The following is a 6980-nucleotide window of genomic DNA, read 5'->3' as shown; positions in this document are numbered from 1 at the left end:
CCCATTTTTGGTCTCATACCATAAAATGATCTGTAAAAAGAGATGGACGGCATGGATGCAACACATACATCATGTTGGGTCCCACAGAGCACACGGCCGTACGTTTCCCAAATTTGGGCGCGTGCTCAAAACCGAGCCGCGCCCAAAAAAGACTCCATTTCTCTCTCTCTCTCTCTCTCTCTCTCTCTCTCTCTCTCTCTCTCTCTCTCTCTCTCTCTCTCGCCGTTCCCTAACCCTCTCTCCCGATCTTGCTCCAACTCTCTCATCTTCCTCCCTCACTCTATTCGTTCCCCAATCTCTCTCTCTCTCTCTCTCTCTCTCTCTCTCTCTCTCTCTCTCTCTCTCTTTCTCTCTCTGTTCCCCAATCCATCCCTCCCTCTCCATCTCTTGCGGTCTGTTGTCGAACGCCCTACCCACGCATGGCCTCTCTCTCTCTCTGAAGCTCGGTTGAAGGTCATTCATGACAGTGAGGTATCTCTCTCTCTCTCTCTCTCTCTCTCTCTCTCTCTCTCTCTCTCTCTCTTAATCTCTCTCAATCTCAATATCGATTTAGGGATTTAGGGATTTCTGGATTTAGGGATTTAGGAATTTGGGGATTTGGGGATTTAGGGATTTAGGGTTTAAGGTGGGCCCTACTGAGTTTACTCAGTACAATAAGGGCGTGTTTGGCCGGGCAAAATGGATGGGATTGGATGGTATTAGAGTGGATTGCATGGATTTCAAGGTAATGCTAGCTGCGTCAGTGGATTGGTGCAAGGTCTATGGGATTGTTATATCTGGTCTGTTTGGCACGCTCTCTCTCTCTCTCTCTCTCTCTCTCTCTCTCTCTCTCTCTCTCTCTCTCCCTGCTATGGTGGTGCTGTTGGAAAGTGTTCAGTATCATGGGGCTCCTCCTTTAGAAGCCCCACCTGATAGCATTCCCTGAAGTCATCATTGATATATGCATTTCAATGGTTTTGAAGTAATTGTGCCTCTGTAGCCCTCCCAATAAAAACATATTTTGTATTTAAAATCTTTTTTTGTTTAATTTTAGTAGCATGGAACCATTCAATTTTTTGTCGAAATGTTCCCAATATGCATCTGGGAATGGATATCTGTGCAAACATGAAGTTGTAGTTATGGTCTTAGGTGTTGACCATTGACTTTGAAATTGTTTTATTTGCAGTCTTGAAAAAGTTCTGTTTCTGGAGTAGGTTTCTTTCTCTTCGTGTTCGACTTTAAGGAACATTTTAACTCATCTCCTCCAATTTGGGAGGACGTTCTGTTTCTGGTGTTGCTCTCCAGTTCACATGTATATTTCTTTGTGGAAAGGATGGAAGCGTCCTTATCCTGAAGAATTCTTGCTGTTTTGGTTGTTGTTGTCTTTTGTCATATTTCTAATATCTATAACTTAATAATCTTTGATTGTATAGTAGGACATCTTGTTGGTGGAGTGTTTTTATAATTGTGTTTGTTATTGATAGAGTTGAAAATGGTTCCTTTTATTGTCTGATTCTGTCATTTTCATGATAATCATTTGTCTAGATATATGATCATTTATGTAGATATAAATTGATCGTTTGTGTTTGAAGTTCTTGACAAATGGTACCTGGTGACAGCCTTTGTTGATGGATGGCTGAAAATGTTCCTGTCCCTTGAGCTTGATCTTGACAGATTTGCATTCATTAAAAGGATTCAAGTTACGTAACTTGAATTTATTTCTAAGGATTCTCTTGGCTGCAGACGTTCCATTAAGTTGAAATAAGCAGATCTACTGTCTTAAGCTTTTCTTTTTAACGATCATGGTGTGACCCTCTGGTTTGCTTGTCTTTATTATTCATTTGAATGTAGATATGGTGTCATTCTAAAAAAACAGACAGGCATTCCTACTATATGTATGTTTCCTGTCTCCATTTTCTAAAATTAGTCTCAAAAGGAATCATACCAGACATATGATTCCTACAACCTGTTATGGGATTCCTACTGTATGTATGATTCCTATAAGATGGAATGTTGCTTGTGTGAAATTTTTAAAAGAATCACAGTATATGTATGATTCATATGTTCTCTTTGCTAATGTAAACAGAGAATTACAGTCCATGGCTGTTGTGGAGACCTTAATTTTGATACACACACACACACACACACACACACACACATATAGGTCTGAAAAGGGGAATTACATGGAATGTCTTGCTTATTTTAAAAGAATCTAATTATATGTATGATTCTACATTTCGTAAAACTAGTCGTAAGATCGTTCTCTTTGCTATGTAAACAGAGGATTACAGAGATTGCTGGCATTGTTCTCTCATTTGACCCGAAGCCTATCCAGGTAAATTTATTTTTGGATGCCACCTATCTTCTTCTTCTTTTTTTCATTGTTTTACAACATCTTGTGGTTCTCTTTGTATTTTGATTCCAATACTTTCTTATGGGTATTCCTTCCACTTCATTCAATCCAAGACATGTTCTAAATACCAATGTCTGGAAAACGCACATTCATTTTTCATTTTGCTTATTATGATTTGTGCAGGGAGTTGCTAACCGTGGTGCTTCCATTCGAGTAGGTCGAGACACAGAAAAAGCTGGCAAAGGTAAGGGTTCTTTTAAGCTTTAATCATCATCTCCTTTGCTGTTTTCCAAATTCCGCCATTTTGGATGGCTGATTAGTTTCTCTTGAACTGTTTTTTCTATTTCTTAATTGGATAATCTTAACCATCCCATATCAGCTATTGGATATAGCTGATCAGTTTCTCTTGAACACTAAAAGTACGTGAGATATCTAAGCCTTTCTATAACTCAATACGATACACATTATCATCGACTTTTTTCAACACCCAACAAAGGCCAACTTTCTTTGGGTTCAACTTATTACAAGTGCCGGTTGAAAATCATTTCTCACGCAAGTACACCATAACCAAATCGCTTTTAGCAAACACCGTGGAACACCTGTGTATGTTGGCCTCTTTATATTTTTTATATCATTTTAGTACTCAACTTGTTATAGACATTGTTAATTTCTTCTTCCGTTGCACCCGATTGGATATCAGATGAATGCTTCTAACCATGCATATTTGAGCATTTTACTACCATTACAATAGCTCACATTGTACAACTCAACATTTCAAATAGAAATAAGTCAGTACTTTATGACTTGTCATTACTCATCAAAGTTACCAGTTATACATTTTGTATCATAAACAAGTGCATCTTACATGCCTTACATGCGTCAACTGGCTTAGATACATCTTGATTTTTCAGTTGGTATTGCAATGGGTGAGCTAATGCAATACTGCGGGTTCCAAATACCTTAAGTAAAGATCTCTCTCTCTCTCTCTCTCTCTCTCTCTCTCTCTCTCTTTTCTTTTTTTTAAAACCTCATTTGGGCTCCTGATAAAATTACAATGGTCAGCCTAAAATGGTCAATCCACCTTACTCTTATGAACCAATCTTATACATGGCAGAGTGAGATTCTACTGCTTTTCTTACCAATCTTTTTTTTTTCCATGTCTGCTCTTTTATATGTATCTTTCACCTGTCTCAATTTTCTTGGATGGATGATGAATGTATTTGTAAATGTAAATGAAAATAAAGAATTTATAATATATAACCTATTCTCAAATCCCAAAACCTATAACCTAAACCTTAACCTTAACCTAAACCTAAACCTATAACCTAATGCTATAACCTATAACCTAAACCTAAACCTAAACCTAAAACCCAAATGTAAACCCAATCTTGAACCCAAACCCGATTTCCTAAACTTAAAACTTAACATATTCTCAAATCCCTAAACCTAAACCTACACCTAATCCTAATCTCAACTCCCTAACCTAAAACCTAAACTCAATTCCCTAAACCTTAACCTATAACCTAACCTAAACCTAAACCTATAACCTACACTTATAACCTAAACCTAACATATAACTTAAACCTATAACTTTAACCTAAACATAAAACCTAAACCCACACCTATAACCTACACCTATAACCTAAACCTAAACTTATAACTTAAACTCATAACCTTAACCTAAACATAAAACCTATTCTTATAACCTAAACCTGTCCTTATAACCTAAACCTATTCTCAAATCCCAAAACCTAACCTAAACTTAAACCTATAACCTACACCTATAACCTAAACCTAAACATATAACTTAAACCTATAACTTTAACCTAAACATAAAACCTAAACCTAAACCTATAACCTACACCTATAACCTAAACCTAAACTTATAACTTAAACTTATAACCTTAACCTAAACATAAAACCTAAACCTAAACCTATTCTTGTAACCTAAACCTGTCCTTATAACCTAAACCTATTCTCAAATCCCAAAACCTATAACCTAAACCTTAACCCGAACCCGAACCTAATTTCCTAAACCTAAACCTACACCTATTCTCAATTCCCTAAACCTTAACCTATAACCTAACCTAAACCTAAACCTATAACCTACACTTATAACCTAAACCTATAATCTTAACCTAAACTTAAAACCTAACCTAAACCTTAACCTATAACCTATAACTTAAACCTAAACCTTAACCGATAACCTAAACTTATAACCTTTACCTAAACTTGTAACCTTAACCTAAACATATTCTCAAATCCCAACCAGAAACGATTTGAGACGACATTCAGTGATACTTTGCTAAATATGAAATTTATGACCTTTAGTAACTTGGTTAATTAAAAAGAACTACGTAGTTGCTTGATCCCAATTTGACTTTTTGGATACATAGGCAGCCGTTCGTAATGTACTAGAATATCGGTGCAGCCACAAATCTTTTTTCTCCTTTGAATTGTGATAGACTATATCGGTTGCATTTTTCTGTGTTATACAGGTTGTGGCTATCAAAGATATAATATCACCTCCTTATAGGGAAATATTTAATGATGTGTATAGGTAAATTCATTTTTTCTTATTCCTTATATTGTTTTCCAGTTCTATTTGTGTTGGTTTCAGAGTACAGGTAGCAATAGAAAGTGTTGGTCGATTGTAGCTTATGGACAAAGGGATGAGTAACCAACAATACGAATATGAAAGGCCTTCCCCAGGTATCGAAATGCTTTTAGATATAATCATGTTGTTTTTAAATGTATTAGATCGAAATTGATGGAGTAGACCCGGATGTGTGTCGGAGCTATCCGGATGTTAAGCGGGGGTCCCTGGAAGATGGGAACCGCTGTTATGACCATGATGAAGCTGTCCATTTCCTATGGACAACATTGGAGTGGCGTGACCATTTGGACAGGCCATGTTTATGTAACTCGAAATTGATGGAGCAGACCCGGATGTGCGTCGGAGCTATCCGGATGTTGAGCGGTAGTCCCTGGAAGGTGGGAACCGCTGTTATGACCATGATGAAGCTGTCCATTTCCTATGGACAACATTGGAGGGGCCTGGCCATTTGGACATGCCGTGTTTATGTATTTGATCGAAATTAATGGAGCAGACCCGGATGTGCGTCGGAGCTATTAGGAAGAGCGGGGTTCCCTGAAAAGAGGCAACCGCTATTATGACCATAATGAAGCTGTCCATTTTTTATGGACAGCATTGGAAGGGCCTGGCCATTTGGTCGGATGGCCGTATTTATATTTGTATTTGCAGGGACCATACCCTTAACCTAAACCAAAACCTATGACCTAAAACCTTAACCTATAACCTAAACCTCAACCTTAACCTAAACCTAAACCTTAACCTAAAACCTAAAACCTAAACCTAAACCTAAACCTAAAATCTAAATGTATTCTCAAATCCCTAAACCTAAACCTACACTTAATCCTAATCTTAACTCCCTAACCTAAACCTATACCTAAACTTGAAAACTCAAACCTAAACCCGATCCCGAACTCGAACCCGAACCCGATTTCCTAAACCTAAACCTTAACCTATTCTCAATTCCCTAAACCTATAGCTTATAACCTAAACTTAAACCTAAACCTAAACCTTAACTTAAACCTTAACCTAAACCTATAACCTATAACCTAAACATAAACCTAAACCTAAACCTGTAACCTATAACCTAAACCTAAGCCTAAAACCTAAATGTATTCTCAAATCCTTAAACCTAAACCCAAACCTTAACCTAAACCTTAACCTAAACCTATAACATTTCCCTAAACCTGTAACCTATAACTTAAACCTAAACTTAAAACCTAAATGTATTCTCAAATCCCTAAACCTAAACCTATACCCTAATCCTAATCTCAACTCTTAAACTAAACCTAAACCTAAACTTGAAAACCCAAACCTAAACCCAATCCCGAACCCGAACCTGATTTCCTAAACCTAAACCTTAACCTATTCTCAATTCCCTAAACCTATAGCTTATAACCTAAACCTAAACCTTAACCTAAACCTAAACCTAAACCTTAACCTAAACCTAAACCTAAACCTATAACCTATAACCTAAACCTAAACCTAAAACCTAAATGTATTCTCAAATCCCTAAACCTAAACCTAACCTTAACCTAATCTCCCTAAACCTAAACCTTAACCTAAAAATTAACCTAAACCTAAACCTGAACCTATAACCTAAACCTAAACCTAAAACCTAAATGTATTCTCAAATCCCTAAACCAAAACTTATACACTAATCCTAACCTATAACTAACCTAACCTAAACCTAAACCTAAACTTAAAAACTCAAACCTAAACCACATACCGAACCAACCGAACCCGAATTTCAAACTAAATCCTTAACCTATTCTAACTTACTAACTAAACCTATAGCTTATAACCTAAACTTAAACCTAAACCTAAAATCTTAAATCCTAAACCTAACCTAAACCTATCAACTTCATCCCACTAAACCTAAACCTAAACCTAAACCTAAACCGTAACCTATACCATTCCTAAACCTAAACCTAAAACCTAAATGTATTCTCAAATCCTTAACCTAAACCAATCTTAAACCTAAACCTAAACTAAACTTATACCTTAACCTAAACCTATAACCTATAACCTAAACATAAACCTAAAACCTAAATG

General features: G+C 36.6%; 1 long non-coding RNA gene across 1 annotated transcript; it reads left to right on the top strand.

The window, feature by feature from the left end:
* The first annotated feature begins 1118 nt into the window (after positions 1 to 1118).
* Positions 1119 to 2368, top strand: LOC131251927 (uncharacterized). The gene is made up of 3 exons (XR_009174051.1): positions 1119 to 1303; positions 1525 to 1784; positions 2261 to 2368. It is a non-coding gene; the product is annotated as an uncharacterized LOC131251927 (long non-coding RNA).
* The last annotated feature ends 4612 nt before the right edge of the window (positions 2369 to 6980 follow it).

This window comes from Magnolia sinica, chromosome 7 (genome assembly GCF_029962835.1).
Source record: "Magnolia sinica isolate HGM2019 chromosome 7, MsV1, whole genome shotgun sequence".
NCBI lineage: Eukaryota > Viridiplantae > Streptophyta > Magnoliopsida > Magnoliales > Magnoliaceae > Magnolia > Magnolia sinica.
Note: the sequence above shows the minus strand (reverse complement) of the source record. Positions and strands in the feature narration are given on the sequence as shown.